The following is a 19,182-nucleotide window of genomic DNA, read 5'->3' as shown; positions in this document are numbered from 1 at the left end:
TGTCTGACGTACTGCATCACACAGAAAGGTTTGTCTGACGTACTGCATCACACACGAAGGTTTGTCTGACGTACTGCATCACACAGGAAGGTTTGTCTGATGTACTGCATCTCACAGGAAGGTTTGTCTGACGTACTGCATCACACAGAAAGGTTTGTCTGACGTACTGCATCACACACGAAGGTTTGTCTGACGTACTGCATCACACAGAAAGGTTTGTCTGACGTACTGCATCTCACAGGAAGGTTTGTCTGACGTACTGCATCACACAGAAAGGTTTGTCTGACGTACTGCATCACACACGAAGGTTTGTCTGACGTACTGCATCACACACGAAGGTTTGTCTGACGGACTGTATCACACAGGAAGGTTTGTCTGACGTACTGCATCTCACAGGAAGGTTTGTCTGACGTACTGCATCACACACGAAGGTTTGTCTGACGTACTGCATCTCACAGGAAGGTTTGTCTGACGTACTGTATCACACACGAAGGTTTGTCTGACGTACTGCATCTCACAGGAAGGTTTGTCTGACGTACTGCATCTCACAGGAAGGTTTGTCTGACGTACTGCATCTCACAGGAAGGTTTGTCTGACGTACTGCATCTCACAGGAAGGTTTGTCTGACGTACTGCATCTCACAGGAAGGTTTGTCTGACGTACTGCATCTCACAGGAAGGTTTGTCTGACGTATTGTCTGACGTACTGCATCTCACACGAAGGTTTGTCTGACGTACTGTATCACACACGAAGGTTTGTCTGACGTACTGTATTACACAGGTAAGGGTTGTCTGACGTACTGTATTACACAGGTAACGTTTGTCTGACGTACTGTATCACACAGGAAGGTTTGTCTGACGTACTGTATCACACAGGAAGGTTTGTCTGACGTACTGTATCACACAGGAAGGTTTGTCTGACGTACTGTATCACACAGGAAGGTTTGTCTGACGTACTGTATTACACAGGTAAGGTTTGCCTGACGTACTGTATCACACAGGAAGGTTTGTCTGACGTACTGTATTACACAGGTAAGGTTTGCCTGACGTACTGTATCACACAGGAAGGTTTGTCTGACTTACTGTATTACACAGGTAAGGTTTGCCTGACGTACTGTATCACACAGGAAGGTTTGTCTGACGTACTGTATTACACAGGTAAGGTTTGCCTGACGTACTGTATCACACAGGAAGGTTTGCCTGACGTACTGTATCACACAGGAAGGATTTCCTGTATTAGAGAATCATAAGGATTCTTTTCATTCCATCCATTATAACACGAGATGTTTTTCCTATTATTCTGCACACTGGTTGGTTTTCTTATACTCCATCACACTAATTTGTTTTCTTATTCTCCATCACACTGGTTGGTTTTCTTATTCTCCATCACACTGGTTGGTTTTCTTATTCTCCATCACACTGGTTGGTTTTCTTATTCTCCATCACACTGGTTGGTTTTCTTATTCTCCATCACACTAGTTGGTTTTCTTATTCTCCATCACACTAGTTGGTTTTCTTATTTTCCATCACACTGGTTGGTTTTCTTATTCTCCATCACACTAGTTTGTTTTCTTATTCTCCATCACACTAGTTGGTTTTCTTATTCTCCATCACACTAGTTGGTTTTCTTATTTTCCATCACACTGGTTGGTTTTCTTATTCTCCATCACACTAGTTTGTTTTCTTATTCTCCATCACACTAGTTGGTTTTCTTATTCTCCATCACACTAGTTGGTTTTCTTATTTTCCATCACACTGGTTGGTTTTCTTATTCTCCATCACACTAGTTTGTTTTCTTATTCTCCATCACACTGGTTGGTTTTTTTATTCTCCATCACACTGGTTGGTTTTCTTATTCTCCATCACACTAGTTGGTTTTCTTATTCTCCATCACACTAGTTGGTTTTCTTATTCTCCATCACACTGGTTGGTTTTCTTATTCTCCATCACACTGGTTGGTTTTCTTATTCTCCATCACACTGGTTAATTTTCTTATTCTCCATCACACTGGTTGGTTTTCTTATTCTCCATCACACTGGTTGGTTTTCTTATTCTCCATCACACTGGTTAATTTTCTTATTCTCCATCACACTGGTTAGTTTTCTTATTCTCCATCACACTGGTTAGTTTTCTTATTCTCCATCACACTGGTTGGTTTTCTTATTCTCCATCACACTAGTTTGTTTTCTTATTCTCCATCACACTAGTTGGTTTTCTTATTCTCCATCACACTAGTTTGTTTTCTTATTCTCCATCACACTGGTTGGTTTTCTTATTCTCCATCACACTAGTTGGTTTTCTTATTCTCCATCACACTAGTTGGTTTTCTTATTCTCCATCACACTAGTTTGTTTTCTTATTCTCCATCACACTAGTTGGTTTTCTTATTTTCCATCACACTGGTTGGTTTTCTTATTCTCCATCACACTAGTTTGTTTTCTTATTCTCCATCACACTAGTTTTTCTTATTCTCCATCACACTGGTTAATTTTCTTATTCTCCATCACACTGGTTAGTTTTCTTATTCTCCATCACACTGGTTAGTTTTCTTATTCTCCATCACACTGGTTAATTTTCTTATTCTCCTTCACACTGGTTAGTTTTTCTTATCGTTCTCCATCACTCTGGTTGGTTTTCTTATTCTCCATCACGCTGGTTAGTTTCCAAACTTATCTCATGAAATTTGTTGGACTGGTATGGCAGTCATCAGTAGTGAGACGAAGTTAACCTCTAACACTCTTCTGTGGGGTCAGTCACTTCGATAGCTTCAATATCTCCTCCCAGAAGCCACCGACTTTACAATCACTTTACAATCAGTAGTTACGACTGCTTCATTGATGTTCCTCTAACAGAGCTCGAGTTTTGTTTTTTGTTGAGGATATCAAACATTCGATTATGTGCTCAATAGCTTCGTTAGTTACTAATATCTCCTTCCAGCAGAGCCGAGAGTTACTGTTACTTGAGGGGAGAGTATCATCATGCACTGAACTATATAATTAGTGTCTGCGACAGCTTTAAAGGTTATTTCCAGTTGTTCTGGAATTATTATTACGTACTTTTGAGGTGAAGATTATATCCAGAGTTCCTCTGTAGGTTTAGTAATTATGGTAGCTACGCAGCTTACTCCCAGCTAAGATTGATTTCATTTCCATGCATTTCCTAGTGAAATGTGAAATGTTAATTAATTGTGAAATGTTAATTACGAAGAAGGCCACTAGCATGCCTAGACATTGATTAAAGAACAAAACGACACATTACCGTGACTGGAACATTACACAAATAACTCGCCCTTTATTAGAGAGAAGCTTACCACGACGCTCCGGTCCGACTTTGAACATTTAAAGTCACACTAACGAAAAGAAGAGGAGAAGCCAGTAAATATACACCAACTGGCGTATATATACTGGCTCCTTTCCTTTCTGTTAGTGTGACTTTGTAAATGATCCAAGCGGGACCGAAACGTCGTCGTAAGCTCCTCTCTCCTATGTGCGAGTTTTTTTGTAATGTTGACTAACTAATTCTTATTCGATCAGGATATCGCCAAAAATTCCACGGGAATTCCAGTAGGTGCAGCAACTTGTAAGGTTTGATCATTAAGTACAAAGTTTTTCCATCCACTGTTGCTAGAAGACATTAATTAATTGTGATGGACGATCAATATCTCTATTGTTGATGTTCCATGCTCCAGGTGTCGCCACTGGAGCCTCACACTGTCATGGTTCCCAGACATACAAAGCAACACACGAGATGTTTTAACTGTTTTTCATTCAGAAATTGTTTATGGAACAATTGATTGTTGAACTGTGATTGCTGATGGAACAATTTCCCCTCCGGGAATTGTTTCATCAACGGTTTAGTTCCAGCTACGGTATTGTTCCAAGCAAATTATTCTCCCACTCACCGTAGTGTTCCAGCCATGGTATTCCATCAGCGGTAATGTTTCACCTTTAGACCTGTGACGTTAATTTTTCTCTATGTGTCTTTATGCTCAAAAAGAATAGTCATTATATATATATATGTATATATTTATATATATACATTATATATATATATATATATATATATATATATATATATATATATATATATATATATATATATATATATATATATATATATATATATATATATATGTGCATATATATATATATATATATATATATATATATATATATATATATATATATATATATATATATATATATATATATATATATATATATATATATGCACAATAGGTACAGTGATAAAAAAATAGTGAAATTCCAAGCGCATCGGTCATTTCTCACATTATCAAAGGGAAGTAAATATTAACAGAACAAGAAAAGATTTATGACCTCACACGTGACCCAGGACGCTGACCATGGGAGAGCAGTGAAGAATTTTTATAGGTCACATGTCAAGTGAAATTTGAGAGGCGTGTCAGGCATAACTTAAATTCCTCACAAATTCTTTTAATTACTCATGAATCAAGTTTATATAACCCTGAACTTCTGTTATTTTATGTAACACGATCCATGATATTTCTCTCAAGCATAAATCTCCTTCATATAACTTTCTCGGTTTTTTGAAAATTGATTAAAATCTCTAATTGGAATAAACAAAGCATTAGACTCTTTTTATATTTTTTATTATCTTAGTTCAAAATTTTTTGCAGTTTGATTTTAATAAGCGTCAAAAAATTTTTTACAGGGAATTTTAAAGACAGTTACAACACTCTGGGGGAAATTTTTAATAATTTTTTCTACCTTTTCAAGATTTTTAAAAATATCTTGATTTTTAATTCTTAGGAAGAGAATATATAAGAAAAATGTTACCGTGGTAAGTGAGAACAAATATATTCTGGGTAGAATGTTAATGTCTGTCTTAAATTGTGAAATATGTTTCTGCCAATTTTCAAAGAATTGTCAACTGGGTTTTTTGTTTGAAGGTTCTATGTTGAAGGTTCTATGTTGAAGGTTCTATGTTGAAGGTTCTATGTTGAAGGTTCTGTGTTGAAGGTTCTGTGCTGAAGGTTCTATGTTGAAGGTTCTGTGTTGAAGGTTCTGTGTTGAAGGTTCTGTGTTGAAGGTTCTGTGTTGAAGGTTCTGTGTTGAAGGTTCTGTGTCGAAGGTTCTGTGTCGAAGGTTCTGTGTTGAAGGTTCTGTGTTGAAGGTTCTGTGTTGAAGGTTCTGTGTTGAAGGTTCTGTGTTGAAGGTTCTGTGTTGAAGGTTCTATGTTGAAGGTTCTGCGTTGAAGGTTCTGCGTTGAAGGTTCTGTGTTGAAGGTTCTGTGTTGAAGGTTCTGTGTTGAAGGTTCCATGTTGAAGGTTCCATGTTGAAGGTTCTGTGTTGAAGGTTCCATGTTGAAGGTTCTATGTTGAAGGTTCTATGTTGAAGGTTCTGTGTTGAAGGTTCTATGTTGAAGGTTCTGTGTTGAAGGTTCTGTGTTGAAGGTTCTGTGTTGAAGGTTCTGTGTTGAAGGTTCTGTGTTGAAGGTTCTATGTTGAAGGTTCTATGTTGAAGGTTCTATGTTGAAGGTTCTGTGTTGAAGGTTCTATGTTGAAGGTTCTATGTTGAAGGTTCTATGTTGAAGGTTCTATGTTGAAGGTTCTATGTTGAAGGTTCTATGTTGAAGGTTCTGTGTTGAAGGTTCTGTGTTGAAAGTTCTGTGTTGAAGGTTCTGTGTTGAAGGTTCTATGTTGAAGGTTCTGTGTTGAAGGTTCTGTGTTGAAGGTTATGTGTTGAAGGTTCTGTGTTGAAGGTTCTGTGTTGAAGGTTCTGTGTTGAAGGTTCTGTGTTGAAGGTTCTGTGTTGAAGGTTCTGTGTTGAAGGTTCTGTGTTGAAGATTCTGTGTTGAAGGTTCTATGTTGAAGGTTCTGTGTTGAAGGTTGTGTGTTGAAGGTTCTGTGTTGAAGGTTCCATGTTGAAGGTTCCATGTTGAAGGTTCTGTGTTGAAGGTTCTATGTTGAAGGTTCTATGTCGAAGGTTCTATGTCGAAGGTTCTATGTCGAAGGTTCTGTGTCGAAGGTTCTATGTTGAAGGTTCTGTGTCGAAGGTTCTGTGTTGAAGGTTCTGTGTTGAAGGTTCTATGTTGAAGATTCCATGTTTGAAGGTTCTATGTTGAAGGTTCTGTGTTGAAGGTTCTGTGTTGAAGGTTCTGTGTTGAAGGTTCTGTGTTGAAGGTTCTGTGTTGAAGGTTCTGTGTTGAAGGTTCTGTGTTGAAGGTTCTGTGTTGAAGGTTCTGTGTTGAAGGTTCTGTGTTGAAGGTTCTATGTTGAAGGTTCCATGTTTGAAGGTTCTGTGTTGAAGGTTCTGTGTTGAAGGTTCTGTGTTGAAGGTTCCATGTTGAAGGTTCCATGTTGAAGGTTCTATGTTGAAGGTTCTATGTCGAAGGTTCTATGTCGAAGGTTCTATGTCGAAGGTTCTGTGTCGAAGGTTCTATGTTGAAGGTTCTGTGTTGAAGGTTCTGTGTTGAAGGTTCTATGTTGAAGGTTCTATGTTGAAGGTTCTATGTTGAAGGTTCTATGTTGAAGGTTCTGTGTTGAAGGTTCTGTGTTGAAGGTTCTGTGTTGAAGGTTCTGTGTTGAAGGTTCTGTGTTGAAGGTTCTGTGTTGAAGGTTCTGTGTTGAAGGTTCTATGTTGAAGGTTCTGTGTTGAAGGTTCTATGTTGAAGGTTCTATGTTGAAGGTTCTATGTTGAAGGTTCTGTGTTGAAGGTTCTATGTTGAAGGTTCTGTGTTGAAGGTTCTGTGTTGAAGGTTCTGTGTTGAAGGTTCTATATTGAAGGTTCCATGTTTGAAGGTTCTGTGTTGAATGTTCTGTGTTGAAGGTTCTGTGTTGAAGGTTCCATGTTGAAGGTTCCATGATGAAGGTTCCATGTTGAAGGTTCTATGTTGAAGGTTCTATGTTGAAGGTTCTATGTCGAAGGTTCTGTGTCGAAGGTTCTGTGTCGAAGGTTCTGTGTCGAAGGTTCTGTGTTGAAGGTTCTATGTTGAAGGTTCTGTGTTGAAGGTTCTATGTTGAAGGTTCTATGTTGAAGGTTCTGTGTTGAAGGTTCTGTGTTGAAGGTTCTGTGTTGAAGGTTCTGTGTTGAAGGTTCTGTGTTGAAGGTTCTGTGTTGAAGGTTCTGTGTTGAAGGTTCTGTGTTGAAGGTTCTGTGTTGAAGGTTCTGTGTTGAAGGTTCTGTGTTGAAGGTTCCATGTTTGAAGGTTCTGTGTTTGAAGGTTCTGTGTTTGAAGGTTCTGTTTGAAATACCTTCTTTACTTAGGAATTTCAAAATCCAAGTATTGTATATAAATCCTTGATACATTAAACCAGTTTATATACAGTAATTAAACCAGGATACAAGTGGTACTGAAATATTTACCAGCGACCAGCCGAGACTAGATCCTGCGACACATTGTTCCGACTCGTAATTTCATGACTATATATAAACTGCTTGTAGAGGCTGGTACTCAAGGTGGTTGTAATTATCCTTGAGCTTAGCACCACCAAGAGTGTCCATGGAACACTCGTGGTCGTGGTGTTCTCGGGCCACACATGGTCGTGGTGGTGTTCTCGGGACGCTTGTAGTCGTAGTAGTGTCCTTGGGACACTCGTGGTCGTGGTAGTGTCCTTGGGGCACTCGTAGTCGTGGTAGTCCTCGGGACGCTCGTGGTCGTGGTAGTGTCCTCAAGACGCTCGTGGTCGTGGGAGTGTTCTTGGGACACTCGTGGTCGTGGTAGTGTCCTTGGGACACTCGTGGTCGTGGTAGTTTCCTTGGGACACTCGTGGTCGTGGTAGTTTCCTTGGGACACTCGTGGTCGTGGTAGTCCTCGGGCCAGTCGTGGTCGTGCTAGTTTCCTTGGGACACTCGCGGTCGTGGTGGTGTCCTTGGGACACTCGTAGTCGGGTAATTTCCTTGGGACACTCGTGGTCGTGGTAGTGTCCTCGGGACACTCGTGGTCGTGGTAGTGTCCTTGGGACACTCGTGGTCGTGGTAGTTTCCTTGGGACACTCGTGGTCGTGGTAGTCCTCGGGCCAGTCGTGGTCGTGTTAGTTTCCTTGGGACACTCGCGGTCGTGGTAGTGTCCCTGGGACATTCGTGGTAGTGTTCTTGGGACACTCATGGTCATGGTAGTGTCCTCGGGAAACTCGTGGTAGTGTCCTTGGGACACTCGTGGTCGTTTTAGTGTCCTTCGGACACTCATGGTAGTGTCCTCGGAACACAAGGGGTCGTGGTAGTGTCCATGGAACACTCGTGGTGGTGGTGGTATCCATGGGACACTCGTGGTCGTTGTAGTGTCGTCGGAACTCTCGTGGTAGTGTCCATGGGAGACTCGTGGTCGTGGTAGTCCTTGGAACACTCGTGGTCGTGGTAGTTTTCTCGGAACTCTCGAGGTTGTGGTAATGTCCATGGGACATTCATCGTCGTGGTTGTGTCCATGGGACACTCGTGGTCGTGTTAGTCCTCGGAACTCAGTGTTCAGTGGTCAGTCGTCAGTGTTCAGTGGTCAGTCGTCACGTGAGGTCACAGACCCTGAGCTGCTTTGGGGATTAGCGTGGACGGTTACAAAGCATGGCTTGCTTCTGCAGTGTTTTAAAAACTGAGTTTGGAGAGTTGAAGGAGGAGGTCTTGCTTCTCCAGGAGGAGATTAGGAGGCTGAAGGTCCACCTCAATGGGCCTGGGAGAGAGTGTGAGGTGGTTGGAGATGTGGGGAATGAGGCTTCTAGCAGTGAGGTGCAGTCTGTCTCTCACTGTGAGGAGGCTGTAGGTGGGGAGGTAGCAACGGGTACCAGCAGTGAGGTGCAGCCCAGCACCTGCTACAAGTGGCGAGTTGTTCACAGTAATGGGAGGCGCATCAGAGTAAGGAAAGTTAAGAGTGAAGATCTGAAGGTAGGAAATCGCTTCTCTGTTCTCCAGGATGAATGTACTTCAGTGGCCAGTGAAGGTAAGGGTACTACTGCCCCTGCTAATGAAGGTAAGCGCATTCTTGTGGTTGGTGACTCTCAGGTAAGATATGTTGACCGTGCTTTTTGTAATAGGAATAAGAAGATGAGAGATAGAGTGTGCTTCCCTGGAGCTGGTGTTGGGGACATTGTCAACAGACTGGATAATATCATGTCAGGTAATGGGAACAAGCCCATTATCTGTCTCAGTGCTGGTGGAAATGATATTGGGAAGGGTAGGAGAGAAGAGCTGCTAGATAAGTACAGGTCAGCTATAGATTTCATTAAGTCTAAGGGAGGGATCCCAATCATATGTAGCATCTTGCCTAGAAGGGGAGTAGGAAATGAATGGTTGTCTAGGGCAATTGGTGTAAATTGCTGGCTAGACAGATACTGCAAGGAACATGCAATCCCATTCATTGACAACTGGAACAACTTTTATGGCAAACATGATATGTATGCAAGGGATGGGGTTCATCTCTCTGGGGCAGGGGTGGTAGCACTTGCAGACTCGATTGAGAAGGCCATTGGTGAAATGCCTATGATTTTAAACTGATGGAAGATAGAGGTATGGGTGTGTGTGGGAAACAAGCAGGTTGCAACACTAGGGTTGGAAACAGTAAATGTATAAAAGGCATTCAGCATGAAGTTATAAATAAAGACAATAGAACAGGTCAGAAAACAAAGGGGGACAGCAGAGGGCAGCAAGGGACTAGCTCCCTTAAGGTTTACTATACTAATAGCAGGAGTGTTAGAAATAAGATAGATGAGCTAAGATTAATTGCAAGTGCAGGAAACATAGATATTATTGCTATAACAGAGACCTGGCTCAATCTGAAAGATAGAGAGATGCCATCTGAATGTCACATACAAGGCTATAAATTATTCCACACTGACAGGGTCAACAGGAAAGGTGGTGGAGTAGCGATGTATGTCAGAGACAATTTAAATTGTTGTGTTAGACAAGATATTAAATTAGAAGCGTCAGCCACTGAATCTGTTTGGTTACAGCTTCTCGAGGGCCGAGAAAAACTAATTTTGGGTGTGATTTACAGGGCCCCAAATCTTGATAGGGAGTGCAGTAAACTTCTATGGGACGAAATTCGTAAGGCATCTACATACGAAAATGTTGTGCTAATGGGAGATTTCAACTATAGACAGATTGACTGGAGCAATTTGACAGGAAATTTAGAGTCGGGTGACTTTCTTGATACGATCCAGGATTGTTTTTTAAAACAGTTTGTGACAGAGCCAACTAGGGGAAATAACCTCCTTGACTTGGTTCTTGCCAGTAGGGAAACACTAATTAATAATCTTGAGGTTAATGATGAGCTTGGGGAGAGTGATCACAAATCACTCAGTTTTAACATATCATGGAATTCCCCTAATAATGGCAATCAAGTCTCCGTCCCTGACTTTCGCTTGGCTGATTTCATAGGACTGAAAAATTACTTAGGTGGGCTGAACTGGAATGACCTGACTAGGGGTCAGGTAGGTGGTGATGGTTGCCGATATGATGCTTTCCAGGGCATAGTTCTAGCTGCTCAGTCAAATTATGTTCCAAATAGGGAAATCAGATCAAACAAAAATGATCCTAAATGGATGAACAATAGATTAAAATATCTGATTGGTCAAAAGAGAGGCATATATAGGCAAATCAAAAGAGGAGAGGGGCAATTAAGAAATCGATATATTCAGTTAAAGAGAGAAATAAAAAAGGGAATTAGAAAAGCAAAAAGAGATTATGAGGTTAAAGTTGCAAGAGAATCGAAGACTAACCCAAAAGGATTCTTTCAGGTATACAGAAGTAAGATCAGGGACAAGATAGGCCCACTCAAAAGTTCCTCGGGTCAGCTCACTGACAGTGATAAGGAAATGTGTAGAATTTTTAACACATACTTCCTCTCAGTTTTTACACAGGAGGATACCAGTGATATTCCAGTAATGATAAATTATGTAGAACAGGACGATAATAAACTGTGCACTATTAGGGTCACAAGTGACATGGTCCTTAGGCAAATAGATAAATTAAAACCTAACAAATCCCCAGGCCCTGATGAACTGTATGCAAGGGTTCTAAAGGAATGTAAAGAGGAGCTTAGCACACCTTTGGCTAATCTTTTCAACATATCACTACAAACTGGCATGGTGCCAGATAAGTGGAAAATGGCAAATGTGATACCTATTTTCAAAACAGGTGACAGGTCCTTAGCTTCGAACTATAGACCAATAAGCCTAACCTCCATAGTGGGAAAATTTATGGAATCAATAATTGCCGAGGCAGTTCGTAGCCACCTTGAAAAGCATAAATTAATCAACGAATCTCAGCATGGTTTTACAAAGGGACGTTCCTGCCTTACGAATTTATTAACTTTTTTCACTAAGGTATTTGAGGAGGTAGATCATGGTAACGAATATGATATTGTGTATATGGACTTCAGTAAGGCTTTTGACAGGGTCCCACATCAGAGACTATTGAGGAAAATTAAAGCACATGGAATAGGAGGAGAAATTTTTTCCTGGATAGAGGCATGGTTGACAAATAGGCAGCAGAGAGTTTGCATAAATGGGGAGAAATCAGAGTGGGGAAGCGTCACGAGCGGTGTTCCACAGGGGTCAGTGTTGGGCCCCCTGCTGTTCACAATCTACATAAACGACATAGATGAGGGCATAAAGAGCGACATCGGCAAGTTTGCCGATGACACCAAAATAGGCCGTCGAATTCATTCTGACGAGGACATTCGAGCACTCCAGGAAGATTTGAATAGACTGATGCAGTGGTCGGAGAAGTGGCAGATGCAGTTTAATATAGACAAATGCAAAGTTCTAAATGTTGGACAGGACAATAACCATGCCACATATAAACTAAATAATGTAGATCTTAATATTACGGATTGCGAAAAAGATTTAGGAGTTCTGGTTAGCAGTAATCTGAAACCAAGACAACAGTGCATAAGTGTTCGCAATAAAGCTAATAGAATCCTTGGCTTCATATCAAGAAGCATAAATAATAGGAGTCCTCAGGTTGTTCTTCAACTCTATACATCCTTGGTTAGGCCTCATTTAGATTATGCTGCACAGTTTTGGTCACCGTATTACAGAATGGATATAAATTCTCTGGAAAATGTACAAAGGAGGATGACAAAGATGATCCCATGTATCAGAAACCTTCCCTATGAGGATAGACTAAGGGCCCTGAAACTGCACTCTCTAGAAAGACGTAGAATTAGGGGGGATATGATTGAGGTTTATAAGTGGAAGACAGGAATAAATAAAGGGGATGTAAATAGTGTGCTGATAATATCTAGCCTAGACAGGACTCGCAGCAATGGTTTTAAGTTGGAAAAATTCAGATTCAGGAGGGATATAGGAAAGTACTGGTTTGGTAATAGAGTTGTGGATGAGTGGAACAAACTCCCAAGTACCGTTATAGAGGCCAGAACGTTGTGTAGCTTTAAAAATAGGTTGGATAAATACATGAGTAGATGTGGGTGGGTGTGAGTTAGACCTGATAGCTTGTGCTAACGGGTCGGTTGCCGTGTTCCTCCCTTGAGTCAATGTGACCTGACCTGACTAGGTTGGGTGCATTGGCTTAAGCCGGTAGGGACTTGGACCTGCCTCGCATGGGCCAGTAGGCCTTCTGCAGTGTTCCTTCGTTCTTATGTTCTTATGTTCTTAACTCTCGGGGCCGTGGTAGTGTCCATGGAACACTCGGGGTCGTATTAGTGTCCATGGAACACTCGGGGTCGTATTAGTGTCCATGGAACACTCGGGGTCGTAGTAGTGTCCATGGAACACTCGAGGTCGTTTTAGTGTCCATGGAACACTCGAGGTCGTTTTAGTGTCCATGGAACACTCGGGGTCGTGGTAGTGTCCATGGAACACTCGGGGTCGTGGTAGTGTCCATGGAACACTCGGGGTCGTGGTAGTGTCCATGGAACACTCGGGGTCGTGGTAGTGTCCATGGAACACTCGGGGTCGTGGTAGTGTCCATGGAACACTCGGGGTCGTGGTAGTGTCCATGGAACACTCGGGGTCGTGGTAGTGTCCATGGAACACTCGGGGTCGTGGTAGTGTCCATGGAACACTCGGGGTCGTAGTAGTGTCCATGGAACACTCGGGGTCGTGGTAGTGTCCATGGAACACTCGGGGTCGTGGTAGTGTCCATGGAACACTCGGGGTCGTAGTAGTATCCATGGAACACTCGGGTCGTGGTAGTGTCCATGGAACACTCGGGGTCGTGGTAGTGTCCATGGAACACTCGGGGTCGTGGTAGTGTCCATGGAACACTCGGGGTCGTGGTAGTGTCCATGGAACACTCGGGGTAATAGTAGTGTCCATTGAACACCCGTGGCCGTGGAAGTGTCCATGGAACACCCGTGGCTGTGGAAGTGTCCATGTAACACTCGGGGTCGTGGTAGTGTCCATGGAACACTCGGGGTCGTGGTAGTGTCCATGGAACACTCGGGGTCGTGGTAGTGTCCATGGAACAATCGGGGTCGTAGTAGTGTCCATGGAACACTCGGGGTCGTGGTAGTGTCCATGGAACACTCGGGGTCGTGGTAGTGTCAATGGAACACTCGGGGTCGTAGTAGTATCCATGGAACATCCGTCGCAGTGTCCATTGAACACTGGTCGTGGCGTCCGGCGGGAATACCGGGTCGAAGTGTCCATGAACACCGGTCGTGGAAACCATGGAACACCTGGTCGGCAGTGTCCGCGGAACACTCTAAGTCGTAGAGCGTCCATGGAACACCCGTCGGTAGTATCGATAACACTCGGGGTCGTAGTGTCCAGCGGAACACTGGGTCGTGTGGTAGTGTCCAGGAATGGTTCGGGGTCGTGGTAGTGTCCATGAAACACTGAGGTCGGTAGCATCGATGTGATTATCGGGGCCGTATCGATGGAATACCGTGGCCAGTATCGATGGAACATCAGTCGTGCAAAGATTTGATGGAAACACTCGGGTCGTGGTATCGATGGAAACACCTGGGCCGGATCGATGCACCGGGTCGTGGTAGCATCGATGGAACACCGGTCAGGTAGTGACTGATGGACACCGGTCGTGGTGGTATCGATGGAACACTCGGGGTCGTGGCAGGTCCATGGAACACCTGGGGTCGTGGCAGTGTCCATGGAACACTGGGGTCAGTGGTCCATGGAACACTTCGGGTCGTAGAAATCAGGAACACCTGGGTCGGTATCGATGGGACACTTGGCCGAAGTCCATGGAAGACTTGGCTCTAGTGTCCATGGAACACTGTATCGTGGTAGTGTCACCGGAACACCTGAGGTCGCAGAGATCGATGGACACTTCAAATGGTAGCATCGATGGAAACACCGGGGCCGGGTAGTATCGATGGAACACTCGTAATGGTAGAATGATGGAAACACTCAAAGTCGTGGTATCGATGAACATCTGAATGGTAGCATTGATGGAACACTGGGAAGTCGGGGAATATCGATGGAACATCAGTTGTGGTAGTATCACGGAACACTGTTGTCGTGGTATCGATGGATACCGGGTCGTAGCATTGAGGAACACCTGGGCCGGTAAATATCGATGGAACACCTAAGGTCAGTATCGATGAACATCTGGGGTCGAGATCGATGGAATGATTTCGTCGTAGTATCGATGGGACACCAAATGGAATGATGGAACACTCAATGGAAACTATGAACACCAGTCGTGGCAGAAAGTCTGCGGAAACACTGGGCCGGTGTCCTATGGAAACACCTGGGGTCGGGAAGCTAATGGAATATCAGGTCGTAGAAATTGATGGGACACTTGGGGTCGGTAGTGTCCATGGAACACCTGGGTCGTGGTAGGTCCATGGAACACCGGGTCGGTAGTGTCCATGGAACACTTCGAGGTCGGCATCGATAAGATGTCGCCGTAGTATCGATGGAACACCAAAGCGGTAGTACTCGATGGAACATCGGGTCGTGGTATCGACGGGAACAATCAGTCGTGGTAGTATCGATGGAACACCGGGGTCGTAGTATCGATGGAACATCAATGTGGCGGTACCGATGAACCTCGGGGCCGTATCACGGGAACACCTGTCGTGTATCGATGAGCACCGAATGGAAGATTGATGGAACACTTCAAATGCGCATCGATGGAACACTCGGGTCGTGGTAGTATCGATGGAACACCCGGCTGGTATCATGAACATCAGTCGGTAGTACGAGGAACACTCGGGGTCGTGGTAGTATCGATGTATCAATCAGGTCGCAGGTCGATGGAACACTGGGGGTCGTGGTAGTATCAGATGGAACACTCGGTCGGTAGCATCGATGAACATCAGTCGTGGTAGTATCGATGAAAACACTCGGGCCGGGTATCAGATGGAAACACTGGGGCCGTAGAATGATGAGCATACGGTGTCGTGGTAGTATCGATGATATCCAGTCGGTATCGATGGAACACCGGGCCGTGGTAGTATCGATGAAACATTTTGGGGTCGCAGTATCGATGGAACACTCGGGGTCGTGGTAGTATCGATGAACACTCGGGTCGTGGTAGCATCGATGGAAACACCGGGGTCGTAGTATCGATACGGAACACTCGGGGTCGTGGTAGTATCGATGGGAACACTGGTCGTGGTATCGATGAACACTCTCAAAGTCGTAGCATCGATGGAATGACTCAGTCGTGGTAGGCATTGATGGAACACTGGGGTCGGTATCCATGGAACGCCGTGGGTCGTGGTAGTGTCCATGGAACATCAATGGGGGCGTCCGCGAACACTCGGGTCGTGGTAGTGTCCATGGAATACCAAAGGTATGTCCATGGAACACTCGGTCGCAGTAGTGCGTCCATGAACACCGTCGGTACCATCGATGGACACCAGGCCGTAGAAAATCCATGGAACACTCTGGGGTCGTGGTAGTGTCCATGGAACACTCGGCTGGTAAAAATCCATGGAGTTACTTCGGAGGTCAGAAATGACGGAGTTATTCGGGGCCGTGGTATCGATGGAAATCTCATGGAGATTGAGGAACACCGGGTCGTGGTAGTATCGATGGAACACCTGGCCCGGAGAACATCATGGAACACTCGTGGTCGGTGGTGCGTCCATGGAACACTCGGGGTCGCCGCAGGTACATGGAACACTCGGTGGTCAGAACCGCGAATAATCGGGCTGTAGAAACCGCGAACACTATCGGTAGTGTCCATGGAACACCGTCGAAGTGTCCATGGAACACTCTGGCCGTGGAAAAGTCCATGGAACACTCGTCGTAGAAACGCGCGGAACACTCAGTCGTAGAAAACCATGGAACACCAGTCGGTAGTATCGATGGGAGCACCAGCGGAAAGAATGTCCATGGCAACACCAGGTCGTGGTAGTGTCCAGAACACCTGGGGTCGGTAGGTCCATGGAACACCGAGGTCGTGGCATCGATGGACATTCGTCGGTAGTATCGATGAACATCAAAGCTGGTAGTATCACGATGATACCAAATGGCAGTATCGATGGAACACTGGCCGCAGGTCCATGAACACCAATGTGGCAGTGTCCATGAACACTCAGTCGTGGTAGTCCATGAACACTCAGTCGTGGTAGTGTCCATGAACACTCAGGTCGTGGTAGTATCGATGAATATTCGGGACGTGGTATCGATGAACACCTGGGCCAGGTGTATCGATGAACACTGGGTCAGCAGAGTAGTATCGATGGAACACTCGGGGTCGTGGTAGTATCGATGGAACACTCGGGGTCGTGGTAGTATCGATGGAACACTCGGGGTCGTGGTAGTATCGATGTAACACTCGGGGTCGTGGCAGTATCGATGGAACACTCGGGGTCGTGGTAGTATCGATGGAACACTCGGGGTCGTGGTAGTATCGATGGAACACTCGGGGTCGTGGTAGTATCGATGGAACACTCTGGGTCGTGGTAGTATCGATGGAACACTCGGGGTCGTGGTAGTATCGATGGAACACTCGGGGTCGTGGTAGTATCGATGGAACACTCGGGGTCGTGGTAGTATCGATTGAACACTCGGGGTCGTGGTAGTATCGATGGAACACTCGGGGTCGTGGTAGTATCGATGGAACACTCGGGGTCGTAGTAGTATCCATGGAACACTCGGGGTCGTGGAAGTGTCCATGGAACACTCGGGGTCGTGGTAGTGTCCATGGAACACTCGGGGTCGTGGTAGTGTACATGGAACACTCGGGGTCGTAGTAGTGTCCATGGAACACTCGGGGTCGTGGTAGTATCGATGGGACACTCGGGGTCGTGGTAGTGTCCATGGAACACTCGGTGTCGTGGTAGTGTCCATGGAACACTCGAGGTCGTGGTAGTATCGATGGGACATTCGGGGTCGTGGTAGTATCGATGGAATACTCGGGGCCGTGGTAGTATCGATGGAACACTCGGGGTCGTGGTAGTATCGATGGAACACTCGGGGTCGTGGTAGTATCGATGGAACACTCGGGGTCGTGGTAGTATCGATGGAACACTCGGGGTCGTGGTAGTATCGATGGAACACTCGGGGTCGTGGTAGTATCGATGGAACACTCGGGGTCGTGGTAGTATCGATGGAACACTCGGGGTCGTGGTAGTATCGATGGAACACTCGGGGTCGCTGCTAGTATCGATGGAACACTCTGGGTCGTGGTAGTATCGATGGAACACTCGGGGTCGTGGTAGTATCGATTGAACACTCGGGGTCGTGGTAGTATCGATGGAACACTCGGGGTCGTGGTAGTATCGATGGAACACTCGGGGTCGTAGTAGTATCCATGGAACGCTCGGGGTCGTGGTAGTGTCCATGGAACACTCGGGGTCGTGGAAGTGTCCATGGAACACTCGGGGTCGTGGTAGTGTCCATGGAACACTCGGGGTCGTAGTAGTGTCCATGGAACACTCGGGGTCGTGGTAGTATCGATGGGACACTCGGGGTCGTGGTAGTGTCCATGGAACACTCGGGGTCGTGGTAGTGTCCATGGAACACTCGGGGTCGTGGTAGTGTCCATGGAACACTCGAGGTCGTGGTAGTATCGATGGGACATTCGGGGTCGTGGTAGTATCGATTGAATACTCGGGGCCGTGGTAGTATCGATGGAACACTCGGGGTCGTGGTAGTATCGATGGAACACTCGGGGTCGTGGTAGTATCGATGGAACACTCGGGGTCGTGGTAGTATCGATGGAACACTCGGGGTCGTGGTAGTATCGATGGAACACTCGGGGTCGTGGTAGTATCGATGGGACACTCGGGGTCGTGGTAGTATCGATGGAACACTCGGGGTCGTGGTAGTGTCCATGGAACACTCGGGGTCGTGGTAGTGTCCATGGAACACTCGGGGTCGTGGTAGTGTCCATGGAACACTCGGGGTCGTGGTAGTGTCCATGGGACACTCGGGGTCGTGGTAGTGTCCATGGAACACTCGGGGTCGTGGTAGTGTCCATGGAACACTCGGGGTCGTGGTAGTGTCCATGGAACACTCGAGGTCGTGGTAGTATCGATGGGACACTCGGGGTCGTGGTAGTATCGATGGAACACTCGGGGCCGTGGTAGTATCGATGGAACACTCGGGGTCGTGGTAGTATCGATGGAACACTCGGGGTCGTGGTAGTATCGATGGAACACTCGGGGTCGTGGTAGTATCGATGGAACACTCGGGGTCGTGGTAGTATCGATGGAACACTCGGGGTCGTGGTAGTATCGATGGAACACTCGTTGTCTTGGTAGTATCGATGGGACACTCGGGGTCGTGGTAGTATCGATGGAACACTCGGGGTCGTGGTAGTATCGATGGAACACTCGGGGTCGTGGTAGTATCGATGGAACACTCGGGGTCGTGGTAGTATCGATGGAACACTCGGGGTAGTGGTAGTATCGATGGAACACTCGGGGTCGTGGTAGTATCGATGGAACACTCGGGGTCGTGGTAGTATCGATGGAACACTCGGGGTCGTGGTAGTATCGATGGAACATTCGGGGTCGTGGTAGTATCGATGGAACACTCGGGGTCGTGGTAGTATCGATGGAACACTCGGGGTCGTGGTAGTATCGATGGAACACTCGGGGTCGTGGTAGTATCGATGGAACACTCGGGGTCGTGGTAGTATCGATGGAACACTCGGGGTCGTGGTAGTATCGATGGAACACTCGGGGTCGTGGTAGTATCGATGGAACACTCGGGGTCGTGGTAGTATCGATGGAACACTCGGGGTCGTGGTAGTATCGATGGAACACTCGGGGTCGTGGTAGTATCGATGGAACACTCGGCGTCGTGGTAGTATCGATGGAACACTCG

This window comes from Cherax quadricarinatus, unplaced genomic scaffold (genome assembly GCF_038502225.1).
Source record: "Cherax quadricarinatus isolate ZL_2023a unplaced genomic scaffold, ASM3850222v1 Contig1289, whole genome shotgun sequence".
NCBI lineage: Eukaryota > Metazoa > Arthropoda > Malacostraca > Decapoda > Parastacidae > Cherax > Cherax quadricarinatus.
Note: the sequence above shows the minus strand (reverse complement) of the source record.